Genomic DNA, 13,856 nt, shown 5'->3' with positions numbered 1-13,856 from the left:
CTATCACACACACACACACTATCACACACACTATCACTATCACACACACTATCACACACACACACACACACACACTATCACTATCACACACACACACACACACTATCACTAACACACACACACTATCACTAACACACACACACTATCACTAACACACACACACACACACACACACACTTTGTATCTAAAGCCCTCTCCCGCCTTAAACCTTTTTCAATGACTGCCCCACACCTCTGGAATGCCCTTCCCTCAGTACCCGACTAGCACCCTCTCTATCCACCTTTAAGACCCACCTTAAGACACACTTGCTTAAAGAAGCATACGAATAGCACTGTGGCTATTCTGAACACATGATACATAATGCTTGGCCCCCTGCAGACGCACTTACCAGAATTCCCTCCTACTGTCTCTGTACGTTCTCCCTACCTACCAATTAGACTGTAAGCTCCTCGGGGCAGGGACTCCTCTTCCTTAATGTTACTTTTATGTCTGAAGCACTTATTCCCATGACCTGTTATTTATATTATCTGTTATTTATTTGATTACCACATGTATTACTGCTGTGAAGCGCTATGTACACTAATGGCGCTATATAAATAAAGACACACACACACACACACACACACACACACACACACACACACACACACACACACACACACACACACACACACACGTAACAAGGACTAATTGTAGTATAATGTAATACAATAAATAAACTTATGTCAAAAACGAATGTTCTTACTAAGAGTTTATTCAATTTATTTATGTATTTTTTTAAACGCGGGGCTGGGGCGGGACTAGGGGGCGAGATTTTTTGGTTCGGCGAGTAGATTTTTGGGTGATTTGTCAAGCACTGGTTATCATATCCCCTCTTAGATGCCTATTTTGTAATGTAAATAAATCTAATTTAGCTAGCCTCTCCTCATAAGTTAGATTGTCCATCCCCTTTATTAATTTGGTGGCTCTTCTCTGCACTCTCTCTAGTTCCATAATGTCTTTCCTTAGGATTGGTGCCCAAAATGGTACTCCATATTCAAGGTGTGGTCTTACTAATGCTTTTATTACCTTACACAATTTAGTGTCATGTATGTATAGGTCTTTATTTATATAGCGCCATTAATGTACATAGTTCTTCACAGCAGCAAAGATGGGGACTTTGCTCTCGATGCCAACCTCAGGGTCATTAATAAACAAGTTACAAAGTGGGGGTCCCATTACCGATCCCCGAGGTACCCCACTCACGGCCATAGCACAATTCTGTCTATGCCGCCCCCAGAGGTGGGAGGTACCCGTGAGAGCGGTCAGTGTGTGGGGCAGAACTAATGACCAGACCGACAACCCATAATGCACCTGTGATCTGGGTGTTAGGGATACACCAAATGCTCTCCAATTGACACGTGGCGCACTGCCTGGTCGCGTGGCGGCAGTGTGCGCCTCTGTACATGCGAGACGTGCGCGGGTGCGACCGTGTCTGGATTTATTCAACGTCCTCACCCACGGGCGTTTCTATGCCTCACTTTGGGTATATGGAGGAATATTTGGTACTCCTTCGGTGCAATTCTATACCGCGCCATGTCCCGCACCGTCTCCCCGGGAACGGTCAGCGGCGCCATTTATTCAGCAGCGTATTATTGTTCGATACGTTTATTGAACATTTCATTACACTGCAATATTTGACATTTTATTGGATCCAGATCAGAGGTGTTTATTTTTGGGCGAGTGCTACATGCCGTATTGATTATACGTAGCACTGTGCGCTGCCTTTACGGGAGGAGATTGGCGTACGCCAGGGGAGCGCTGTCTGCGCTGCTTGGGGGTACGGGGTAATGGGGGGGGGCTCTCTTCTGTACATCTTTTGTTTGTGACCCCTCCACATCAGCAAGACCCTACCCAAAGTGTGTGAGGTGAGGGGTCTGCACGAGGGGTGGTTGGGGAGCGGGTGAGGGCGTGCTGGGCGTCTGTACGGCTCATTTCAATGGGGGCTTCTTCCGGCGTCGGCCCCGGATTCATGTTGGAGTGTTCTGGGTTCCTCAGTTGTAAAACAAAGTTGGTTCCTTCTATATCCAGCCCCTAGAGGAGGAGGGAGAGAAGCGTGAGAAGGGTCTGCGAGGAGGGCGGAGTAACCAGATCGCCAACCCATAATGCACCTGTGTGGCCACTGTGTGTAAAGGGGACACACAATATACTCGCTCATTGCGCATACACCCCATAATGCACCTGTGGTCTGGCCACTGTGTGTAAAGGGGACACACAATATACTCGCTCATTGCGTATGCATCCCATAATGCACCTGTGGTCTGGTCACTGTGTGTAAAGGAGACACACAATATACTCGCTCATTGCGCATACACCCCATAATGCACCTGTGGTCTGGCCACTGTGTGTAAAGGGGACACACAATATACTCGCTCATTGCGTATGCATCCCATAATGCACCTGTGGTCTGGTCACTGTGTGTAAAGGGGACACACAATATACTCGCTCATTGCGCATGCGTCCCATAATGCACCTGTGGTCTGGTTACTGTGTAAAGGGGACACACAATATACTCGCTCATCGCGCATGCGTCCCATAATGCACCTGTGGTCTGGTTACTGTGTAAAGGGGACACACAATATACTCGCTCATTGCGCATGCGTCCCATAATGCACCTGTGGTCTGGTTACTGTGTAAAGGGGACACACAATATACTCGCTCATTGCGCATGCGTCCATAATGCACCTGTGGTCTGGTTACTGTGTAAAGGGGACACACAATATACTCGCTCATTGCGCATGCGTCCCATAATGCACCTGTGGTCTGGTTACTGTGTAAAGGGGACACACAATATACTCGCTCATTGCGCATGCGTCCCATAATGCACCTGTAGTCTGGTCACTGTGTATAGGGGACACACAATATACTCGCTCATTGCGCATGCGTCCCATAATGCACCTGTGGTCTGGTTACTGTGTAAAGGGGACACACAATATACTCGCTCATTGCGCATGCGTCCCATAATGCACCTGTAGTCTGGTCACTGTGTATAGGGGACACACAATATACTCGCTCATTGCGCATGCGTCCCATAATGCACCTGTGGTCTGGTTACTGTGTAAAGGGGACACACAATATACTCGCTCATTGCGCATGCGTCCCATAATGCACCTGTGGTCTGGTTACTGTGTAAAGGGGACACACAATATACTCGCTCATTGCGCATGCGTCCCATAATGCACCTGTAGTCTGGTTACTGTGTATAGGGGACACACACTACACTCTCTCATTGAACCTGGTTCAATTCCCGGTGTCGGCTCCTTGTGACCTTGGCAAAGTCACTTTATCTCCCTGTGCCTCAGGCACAAAAACATAGATTGTAAGCTCTACGGGGCAGGGACCTGCGCCGGCAAAATGTCTCTGTAACGCGCTACGTAAAACTAGCAGCGCTATACAAGGACATGCTGTTATAATAATGTATCTGTAATGCGCACGCTGCCCCCCCAGCTGCCCCAGGTCCTGCCTCCCCCTGGTGGTGCACACGCTGCCCCCCCAGCTGCCCCAGGTCCTGCCTCCCCTGGTGGTGCACACGCGTCCCTCCCAAGCTGCCCCAGGTCCTGCCTCCCCCTGGTGGTGCACACGCTGCCCTCCCAGCTGCCTCAGGTCCTGCCTCCCCTGGTGGTGCGCACGCGTCCCTCCCAGCTGCCCCAGGTCCTGCCTCCCCCTGGTGGTGCGCACGCTGCCCTCCCAGCTGCCCCAGGTCCTGCCTCCCCCTGGTGGTGCACACGCTGCCCTCCCAGCTGCCCCAGGTCCTGCCTCCCCTGGTGGTGCGCACGCGTCCCTCCAGCTGCCCCAGCTCCTGCCTCCCCCTGGTGGTGCGCACGCGTCCCTCCCAGCTGCCCCAGCTCCTGCCTCCCCCTGGTGGTGCGCACGCGTCCCTCCCAGCTGCCCCAGCTCCTGCCTCCCCCTGGTGGTGCGCACGCGTCCCTCCCAGCTGCCCCAGCTCCTGCCTCCCCCTGGTGGTGCGCACGCGTCCCTCCCAGCTGCCCCAGGTCCTGCCTCCCCCTGGTGGTGCACACGCATCCCTCCCAGCTGCCCAGGTCCTGCCTCCCCCCGGTGGTGCACACGCGTCCCTCCCAGCTGCCCCAGGTCCTGCCTCCCCCGGTGGTGCACACGCGTCCCTCCCAGCTGCCCAGGTCCTGCCTCCCCATGGTGGTGCACACGCGTCCCTCCCAGCTGCCCCAGGTCCTGCCTCCCCCCGGTGGTGCACACGCGTCCCTCCCAGCTGCCCCAGCTCCTGCCTCCCCCTGGTGGTGCACACGCTGCCCTCCCAGTTGCCCCAGGTCCTGCCTCCCCCCGGTGGTGCACACGCGTCCCTCCCAGCTGCCCCAGGTCCTGCCTCCCCCCGGTGGTGCACACGCGTCCCTCCCAGCTGCCCCAGGTCCTGCCTCCCCCCGGTGGTGCACACGCTGCCCTCCCAGCTGCCTCAGGTCCTGCCTCCCCCTGGTGGTGCGCACGCTGCCCTCCCAGCTGCCCCCCCAGCTGCCCCAGGTCCTGCCTCCCCCTGGTGGTGCGCACGCTGCCCTCCCAGCTGCCCCAGGTCCTGCCTCCCCCTGGTGGTGCGCACGCTGCCCTCCCAGCTGCCCCAGTTCCTGCCTCCCCCTGGTGGTGCGCACGCGTCCCTCCCAGCTGCCCCAGTTCCTGCCTCCCCCTGGTGGTGCGCACGCGTCCCTCCCAGCTGCCCCAGCTCCTGCCTCCCCCTGGTGGTGCGCACGCGTCCCTCCCAGCTGCCCCAGGTCCTGCCTCCCCCTGGTGGTGCGCACGCGTCCCTCCAGCTGCCCCAGGTCCTGCCTCCCCTGGTGGTGCGCACGCGTCCCTCCCAGCTGCCCCAGGTCCTGCCTCCCCCTGGTGGTGCGCACGCTGCCCTCCCAGCTGCCCCAGGTCCTGCCTCCCCCCGGTGGTGCACACGCGTCCCTCCCAGCTGCCCCAGGTCCTGCCTCCCCCCGGTGGTGCACACGCGTCCCTCCCAGCTGCCCCAGGTCCTGCCTCCCCCGGTGGTGCACACGCGTCCCTCCCAGCTGCCCCAGGTCCTGCCTCCCCCCGGTGGTGCACACGCGTCCCTCCCAGCTGCCCCAGGTCCTGCCTCCCCCTGGTGGTGCACACGCGTCCCTCCCAGCTGCCCCAGGTCCTGCCTCCCCCTGGTGGTGCACACGCGTCCCTCCCAGCTGCCCCAGGTCCTGCCTCCCCCTGGTGGTGCACACGCGTCCCTCCCAGCTGCCCCAGGTCCTGCCTCCCCTGGTGGTGCACACGCTGCCCTCCCAGCTGCCTCAGCTCCTGCCTCCCCTGGTGGTGCACACGCTGCCCCCCCAGCTGCCCCAGGTCCTGCCTCCCCCTGGTGGTGCGCACGCTGCCCTCCCAGCTGCCCCAGCTCCTGCCTCCCCCTGGTGGTGCGCACGCTGCCCTCCCAGCTGCCCCAGTTCCTGCCTCCCCCTGGTGGTGCACACACGTCCCTCCCAGCTGCCCCAGGTCCTGCCTCCCCCTGGTGGTGCACACGCGTCCCTCCCAGCTGCCCCAGGTCCTGCCTCCCCCTGGTGGTGCACACGCGTCCCTCCCAGCTGCCCCAGGTCCTGCCTCCCCCTGGTGGTGCACACGCGTCCCTCCCAGCTGCCCCAGGTCCTGCCTCCCCCTGGTGGTGCACACGCGTCCCTCCCAGCTGCCCCAGGTCCTGCCTCCCCCTGGTGGTGCACACGCGTCCCTCCCAGCTGCCCCAGGTCCTGCCTCCCCCTGGTGGTGCACACGCGTCCCTCCCAGCTGCCCCAGGTCCTGCCTCCCCCCGGTGGTGCACACGCATCCCTCCCAGCTGCCCCAGCTCCTGCCTCCCCCCGGTGGTGCACACGCGTCCCTCCCAGCTGCCCCAGGTCCTGCCTCCCCCTGGTGGTGCACACGCGTCCCTCCCAGCTGCCCCAGGTCCTGCCTCCCCCTGGTGGTGCACACGCGTCCCTCCCAGCTGCCCCAGGTCCTGCAGGTCCTGCCTCCCCCTGGTGGTGCACACGCGTCCCTCCCAGCTGCCCCAGGTCCTGCCTCCCCCTGGTGGTGCGCACGCGTCCCTCCCAGCTGCCCCAGCTCCTGCCTCCCCCTGGTGGTGCGCACGCTGCCCTCCCAGCTGCCTCAGGTCCTGCCTCCCCCTGGTGGTGCGCACGCATCCCTCCCAGCTGCCCCAGGTCCTGCCTCCCCCTGGTGCACACGCTGCCCCCCCAGCTGCCCCAGGTCCTGCCTCCCCCTGGTGGTGCGCACGCGTCCCTCCCAGCTGCCCCAGGTCCTGCCTCCCCCTGGTGGTGCGCACGCGTCCCTCCCAGCTGCCCCAGGTCCTGCCTCCCCCCGGTGGTGCACACGCTGCCCCCCCAGCTGCCTCAGGTCCTGCCTCCCCCTGGTGGTGCGCACGCGTCCCTCCCAGCTGCCCCAGCTCCTGCCTCCCCCTGGTGGTGCACACGCGTCCCTCCCAGCTGCCCCAGGTCCTGCCTCCCCCCGGTGGTGCACACGCGTCCCTCCCAGCTGCTCCAGGTCCTGCCTCCCCCTGGTGGTGCACACGCTGCCCTCCCAGCTGCCCCAGGTCCTGCCTCCCCCTGGTGGTGCACACGCTATCCTCCCAGCTGCCCCAGGTCCTGCCTCCCCCTGGTGGTGCGCACGCGTCCCTCCCAGCTGCCCCAGGTCCTGCCTCCCCCTGGTGGTGCGCACGCGTCCCTCCCAGCTGCCCCAGGTCCTGCCTCCCCCTGGTGGTGCGCACGCTGCCCTCCCAGCTGCCCCAGGTCCTGCCTCCCCCTGGTGGTGCACACGCTGCCCTCCCTGCTGCCCCAGGTCCTGCCTCCCCCTGGTGCACACGCTGCCCTCCCAGCTGCCCCAGGTCCTGCCTCCCCCTGGTGCACACGCTGCCCTCCCAGCTGCCCCAGGTCCTGCCTCCCCCTGGTGCACACGCTGCCCTCCCAACTGCCCCAGGTCCTGCCTCCCAGCTGCCCCAGGTCCTGCCCCCCCTGGTGCACACGCTGGCCCCCCAGCTGCCCCAGGTCCTGTCTCCCCCTGGTGGTGCACACGCGTCCCTCCCAGCTGCCCCAGGTCCTGCCTCCCCCTGGTGGTGCAAACGCTGTCCTCCCAGCTGCCCCAGGTCCTGCCTCCCCCCGGTGGTACCTGTAGAGCAGTGAAAGCCCTCTCTGCCTCCCCCCGGTGGTACCTGTAGAGCAGTGAAAGCCCTCTCTGCCTCCCCCTGGTGGTACCTGTAGAGCAGTGAAAGCCCTCTCTGCCTCCCCCTGGTGGTACCTGTAGAGCAGTGAAAGCCCTCTCTGCCTCCCCCCGGTGGTACCTGTAGAGTAGTGAAAGCCCTCTCTGCCTCCCCCTGGTGGTACCTGTAGAGTAGTGAAAGCCCTCTCTGCCTCCCCCTGGTGGTACCTGTAGAGTAGTGAAAGCCCTCTCTGCCTCCCCCTGGTGGTACCTGTAGAGTAGTGAAAGCCCTCTCTGCCTCCCCCTGGTGGTACCTGTAGAGTAGTGAAAGCCCTCTCTGCCTCCCCCTGGTGGTACCTGTAGAGTAGTGAAAGCCCTCTCTGCCTCCCCCTGGTGGTACCTGTAGAGTAGTGAAAGCCCTCTCTGCCTCCCCCTGGTGGTACCTGTAGAGTAGTGAAAGCCCTCTCTGCCTCCCCCTGGTGGTACCTGTAGAGTAGTGAATGCCTTCTCAGCCGCCTGCCTGCTGGTGTAGTTCACAAAGGCACAAGTTCTAGTGTAGAGAATACGCATCGAATGGATCAGCCCAAACCTGGAGAGAGGAAGAGCAGGTCAGGACAGCGAGTGGGGAGCGGGGTCAGGACAGCGAGTGGGGAGCGGGGTCAGGACAGCGAGTGGGGGGCGGGGTCAGGACAGCGAGTGGGGGGCGGGGTCAGGACAGCGAGTGGGGGGCGGGGTCAGGACAGCGAGTGGGGGCGGGGTCAGGACAGCGAGTGGGGGCGGGGTCAGGACAGCGAGTGGGGGCGGGGTCAGGACAGCGAGTGGGGGCGGGGTCAGGACAGCGAGTGGGGGGCGGGGTCAGGACAGCGAGTGGGGGGCGGGGTCAGGACAGCGAGTGGGGGCGGGGTCAGGACAGCGAGTGGGGGGCGGGGTCAGGACAGCGAGTGGGGGGCGGGGTCAGGACAGCGAGTGGGGGGCGGGGTCAGGACAGCGAATGGGGGGCGGGGTCAGGACAGCGAGTGGGGGGCGGGGTCAGGACAGCGAGTGGGGGGCGGGGTCAGGACAGCGAGTGGGGGCGGGGTCAGGACAGCGAGTGGGGGGCGGGGTCAGGACAGCGAGTGGGGGGCGGGGTCAGGACAGCGAGTGGGGGGCGGGGTCAGGACAGCGAGTGGGGGGCGGGGTCAGGACAGCGAGTGGGGGGCGGGGTCAGGACAGCGAGTGGGGGGGCGGGCTCTGGACAGCGGAGGGGGGGCGGGCTCTGGACAGCAGAGGGGGGGCAGGCTCTGGACAGGGAGGGGGGGGCGGGCTGTGGACAGGGAGGGGGGGCGGGCTGTGGACAGGGAGGGGGGCGGGCTGTGGACAGGGAGGGGGGGCGGGCTGTGGACAGGGAGGGGGGCGGGCTGTGGACAGGGAGGGGGGGCAGGCTCTGGATAGGGAGGGGGGCGGGCTCTGGATAGGGAGGGGGGCGGGCTCTGGATAGGGAGGGGGGGCGGGCTCTGGATAGGGAGGGGGGGCGGGCTCTGGATAGGGAGGGGGGGCGGGCTCTGGATAGGGAGGGGGGGCGGGCTCTGGATAGGGAGGGGGGCGGGCTCTGGACAGGGAGCGGGCTCTGGACAGGGAGCGGGGGGCGGGCTCTGGACAGGAAGCGGGGGCGGCCTCTGGATAGGGAGCGAGGGGGCAGCCTCTGGATAGGGAGCGAGGGGGCGGCCTCTGGATAGGGAGCGAGGGGGCGCCTCTGGATAGGGAGCGAGGGGGCGGCCTCTGGATAGGGAGCGAGGGGCGGCCTGTGGATAGGGAGCGGGGGGGCGGCCTCTGGATAGGGAGCGGGGGGCGGCCTCTGGATAGGGAGCGGGGGGCGGCCTCTGGATAGGGAGCGGGGGCGGCCTCTGGATAGGGAGGGGGGGCGGCCTCTGGATAGGGAGCGGGGGGCGGCCTCTGGAACGGGAGCGCGGGCTCTGGAAAGGGAGGGGGGCGGGTCCTGGACATCTCTGGACAGGGAGGGGGGGCAGGCTCTGGACAGGGAGGGTGGCAGGCTCTGGACAACGAGGGTGGCGGGATCTGGATAGGGAGGGGGGCGGGCTCTGGATAGGGAGGGGCGGCTCTGGATAGGGAGGGGGCGGGCTCTGGATAGGGAGGGGGGGGCGGCCTCTGGATAGGGAGCGGGGGGCGGCCTCTGGATAGGGAGCGGGGGGCGGCCTCTGAAACGGGAGGAGGGCGGGTCCTGGACATCTCTGGACAGGGAGGGGGGCAGGCTCTGGACAGGGAGAAGGGCGGGCTCTGGACAGGGAGGGTGGAAGGCTCTGGACAACGAGGGTGGCGGGCTCTGGACAGGGAGGGGGGCGGGCTCTGGATAGGGAGGGAGGGCAGGCTCTGGATAGGGAGGGGGGGCGGGCTCTGGATAGGGAGGGGGGGCGGGCTCTGGATAGGGAGGGGGGGCGGGCTCTGGATAGGGAGGGGGGGCGGGCTCTGGACAGGGAAGGGGGGCGGGCTCGGGACAGGGAGGGGGGCGGGCTCGGGACAGGGAGGGGGGGCAGGCTCGGGACAGGGAGGGGGGGCGGGCTCGGGACAGGGAGGGGGGGCGGGCTCGGGACAGGGAGGGGGGGGCGGGCTCGGGACAGGGAGGGGGGGCGGGCTCGGGACAGGGAGGGGGGCGGGCTCGGGACAGGGAGGGGGGGCGGGATCGGGACAGGGAGGGGGGGCAGGCTCTAGACAGGGAGGGGGGGCGTGCTCTGGACAGGGAGGGGGGGGCGGGCTCTGGACAGGGGGGGCGGGCTCTGGACAGGGGGGGCAGGCTCTGGACAGGGGGGGCGGGCTCTGGACAGGGAGGGGGGGCGGGCCTCTGGACAGGGGGGGCAGGCTCTGGACAGGGGGGGCGGGCTCTGGACAGGGAGGGGGGGCGGGCTCTGGACAGGGAGGGGGGGGCGGGCTCTGGACAGGGAGGGGGGGCGGGCTCTGGACAGGGAGGGGGGGCGGGCTCTGGACAGGGAGGGGGGGGCAGGCTCTGGACAGGGAGGGGGGGCGGGCTCTGGACAGGGAGGGGGGGCGGGCTCTGGACAGGGAGGGGGGGCGGGCTCTGGACGGGCGGGGACGGGGGGCGGGCTCTGGACGGGACGGGGGGCGGGCTCTGGACGGGGAGGGGGGGCGGGCTCTGGACGGGGAGGGGTGCGGGCTCTGGACAGGGAGGGGGCAGGCTCTGGACAGGGAGGGGGGGCGGGCTCGGGACAGGGAGGGGGGGCGGGCTCGGGACAGGGAGGGGGGGCGGGCTCGGGACAGGGAGGGGGGCGGGCTCGGGACAGGGAGGGGGGGCGGGCTCGGGACAGGGAGGGGGGGCGGGCTCGGGACAGGGAGGGGGGCGGGCTCGGGACAGGGAGGGGGGGCGGGCTCGGGACAGGGAGGGGGGGGCGGGCTCGGGACAGGGAGGGGGGGCGGGCTCGGGACAGGGAGGGGGGGCAGGCTCTGGACAGGGAGGGGGTGTGTGCTCTGGACAGGGAGGGGGGGCGGGCTCTGGACAGGGGGGCAGGCTCTGGACAGGGGGGGCGGGCTCTGGACAGGGAGGGGGGGCGGGCTCTGGACAGGGAGGGGGGGCGGGCTCTGGACAGGGAGGGGGGGCGGGCTCTGGACAGGGAGGGGGGGCGGGCTCTGGACAGGGAGGGGGGGCGGGCTCTGGACAGGGAGGGGGGGCGGGCTCTGGACAGGAGGGGGGGCAGGCTCTGGACGGGGAGGGGGGGCGGGCTCTGGACAGGGAGGGGGGGCGGGCTCTGGACGGGGAGGGGGGGCGGGGCTCTGGACATCCTCTGGACGGGGAGGGGGTGCGGGCTCTGGACAGGGAGGGGGCGGGCTCTGGACAGGAGGGGGGGCGGGCTCGGGACAGGGAGGGGGGGCGGGCTCGGGACAGGGAGGGGGGGCGGGCTCGGGACAGGGAGGGGGGGCGGGCTCGGGACAGGGAGGGGGGGCGCGGCTCGGGACAGGGAGGGGGGGCGGGCTCGGGACAGGGAGGGGGGGCGGGCTCTGGACAGGGAGGGGGAGGCGGGCTCTGGACAGGGAGGGGGCGGGCTCTGACGGGGAGGGGGGGGTGGCTCTGGACGTCTCTGGACGGGGAGGGGTGCGGGCTCTGGACAGGGAGGGGGCAGGCTCTGGACAGGGAGGGGGGCGGGCTCGGGACAGGGAGGGGGGCGGGCTCGGGACAGGGAGGGGGGGCGGCTCGGGACAGGGAGGGGGGGCGGGCTCTGGACAGGGAGGGGGGAGGCGGGCTCGGGACAGGGAGGGGGGGCGGGCTCTGGACAGGGAGGAGGAGGCGGGCTCTGGACAGGAGGGGGCGGGCTCTGGAAAGGGAGGGGGTGGGCTCTGGAAAGGGAGGGGGGTGGGCTCTGGACAGGGAGGGGGGGCGGGCTCTGGACGGGGAGGGGGGGCGGGCTCTGGATGGGGAGGGGGGGCGGGCTCTGGACGGGGAGGGGGGGCGGGCTCTGGACGGGGAGGGGGGGCGGGCTCTGGATGGGGAGGGGGGCGGGCTCTGGACGTCTCTGGACGGGGAGGGGGGGCGGGCTCTGGACAGGGAGGGGGCAGGCTCTGGACAGGGAGGGGGGGGCAGGCTCTGGACAGGGAGGGGGGCAGGCTCTGGACAGGAGGGGGGCGGGCTCTGGACAGAGAGGGGGCAGGCTCTGGACAGAGAGGGGGCAGGCTCTGGACAGTGAGGGGGGCGTGCTCGGGACAGGGAGGGGGGCGGGCTCGGGACAGGGGGCGGCTCTGGACAGGGAGGGGGGGCGGGCTCTGGACAGGGAGGGGGGGCGGGCTCGGGACAGGGAGGGGGGGCGGGCTCGGGACAGGGAGGGGGGGCGGCGGCTCGGGACAGGGAGGGGGGCGGCTCGGTACAGGGAGGGGGGGCGGGCTCTGGACAGGGAGGGGGGGCAGGCTCTGGACAGGGAGGGGGGGCAGGCTCTGGACAGGGAGGGGGGGCGGGCTCTGGACAGGGAGGGGGGGGCGGGCTCTGGACAGGGAGGGGGGGGCGGCTCTGGACAGGGAGGGGGGGGGCGGGCTCTGGACAGGGAGGGTGGGCGGTCTCTGGACAGGGAGGGGGGGATAAAGGTGAAGTACAGATGTACCAAGACTCACTGTTTCCGGCACCAGGACAAGACATGGAACAGGGACTATAGCTGTGAGGGGTCCGGTCCGCTGAGCACGGACCCTCTCCCCCTCCTCCCCCTGCAGTAGAGCTCTCTCGGAAGCACTGACTCCCCCCCCCCTGCCGCGGTAACGCTCCCTCGGAAGCATGGACTACCCCCCATGGCAGCACTTTCTCAAAAGCACAGACTCCCCCTGCGGCAGCACGGACTCTCCCCCACAGCAGTAAGCTCTTGAAAGCACTGACTCCCCCCCCCCCCCCCTGAGGCAGCACGGACTCCCCCTGCGGCAGCACGGACTCCCCCTGCGGCAGCACGGACTCCCCCTGCGGCAGCACGGACTCCCCCTGCGGCAGCACGGACTCCCCCTGCGGCAGCACGGACTCCCTCTGCGGCAGCACGGACTCCCCCTGCGGCAGCACGGACTCCCCCTGCGGCAGCACGGACCCCCCCTGCGGCAGCACGGACCCCCCCTGCGGCAGCACAGACTCCCCCAGCGGCAGCACGGACCCCCCCCTGCGGCAGCACGGACTCCCCCTGCGGCAGCACGGACTCCCCCTGCGGCAGCACGGGACCCCCCCTGCGGCAGCACAGACACCCCCCGTGGTAGCGCTCTCTTGGAAGCACGGACCTCCCCCACCCCCCACCGCGGTAGCGCTCTCTCGGAAGAACGGACTGCCCCCTCCACCCCCGGTAGCGCTCTCTCGGATGCACGGACTCCGCACCCCCACGGCAGCACACTCTCGGAAGCGCAGTGCGACGGAGCGGCCTGTTGGCGAGGTCAGAGAAACACATAAACGTAGAACTTGTGTTTAAACAAGGCCTCGAAATGGTTTATTTACAACACCAAGCAACACAAAGTATTGGGTACTGTCCCTTTAAGCCAAAACACAGCATATAAACAAAGCCTACTCCATCTTGAAGACTTACTAGACTGACCAGTCCCTAACTATATGACTGGCTGGATAGGCCAGTTCCCAGTCCTTAAAACACAACAATTTATCAGGGAACAATATATATGAAATTTTATCCGAGTGTGCTGGTCCGGCGTCTCCGGTTTCGCCAGGTTCACTTCAGATGCAGGCGCTGCAGTCCTGCTGCTCCCAGGAAGTATCTTGTTCTCTCTCTGTGTGGGGCTTTGGGCTCCCCACTTTGGGTTCCCAGACAAATCCCTGAATAAGCCTGGATCCCTGTGGGCTGGAGCTCTGTGTTGTTGGGTGTGAGTCCCAGCTGGGCCACAGGCAACCCTCTGTGACCCTCCTCTCCTGCAGACCAGGAACCGGAAGTCTAACAGAGACTCCAACAGGGACGCTGACTTCCTGTCTTTTAAAGCCTGTTTAAGCAGGAGCTCATTCCATACAGCTCCTAGCTCAGACAGGGCACCTGACACCAGTGTATTTTCTTGCCTTGTAAAGGGAGTTAACTCCTTCACTCCCTTACATATCTCCCCCCTCAGAGTGTAGCTCCGTGCACAATCGACCATTTGAACGTTCTCCCCCACCTCCCTCAGGAAAAAGCTCGGCCTCACAGGGGAGTCTTCTGGACACCTTT

At 66.1% G+C, this 13,856-nt stretch overlaps 1 long non-coding RNA gene across 1 annotated transcript in view; it reads right to left on the bottom strand.

Annotated features, from left to right (window-relative positions):
- Positions 1-1,631: 1,631 nt before the first annotated feature.
- LOC142477147 (uncharacterized) overlaps positions 1,632-13,856 on the bottom strand; it is a 15,169-nt gene continuing 2,944 nt past the window's right edge. The window contains exons 2-3 of the long non-coding RNA XR_012792196.1: positions 7,678-7,780; positions 1,632-2,073 (exon numbers count right to left, since the gene is read on the bottom strand). This is a non-coding gene — a long non-coding RNA (uncharacterized LOC142477147). The remainder of the gene's footprint in view (positions 2,074-7,677; positions 7,781-13,856) is intronic.

Source organism: Ascaphus truei, unplaced genomic scaffold (assembly GCF_040206685.1).
Source record: "Ascaphus truei isolate aAscTru1 unplaced genomic scaffold, aAscTru1.hap1 HAP1_SCAFFOLD_1996, whole genome shotgun sequence".
In the NCBI taxonomy this organism is placed as follows: domain Eukaryota; kingdom Metazoa; phylum Chordata; class Amphibia; order Anura; family Ascaphidae; genus Ascaphus; species Ascaphus truei.
The sequence above is the reverse complement of the archived record's forward strand: the minus strand, read 5'-3'. Positions and strand labels throughout refer to the sequence as shown.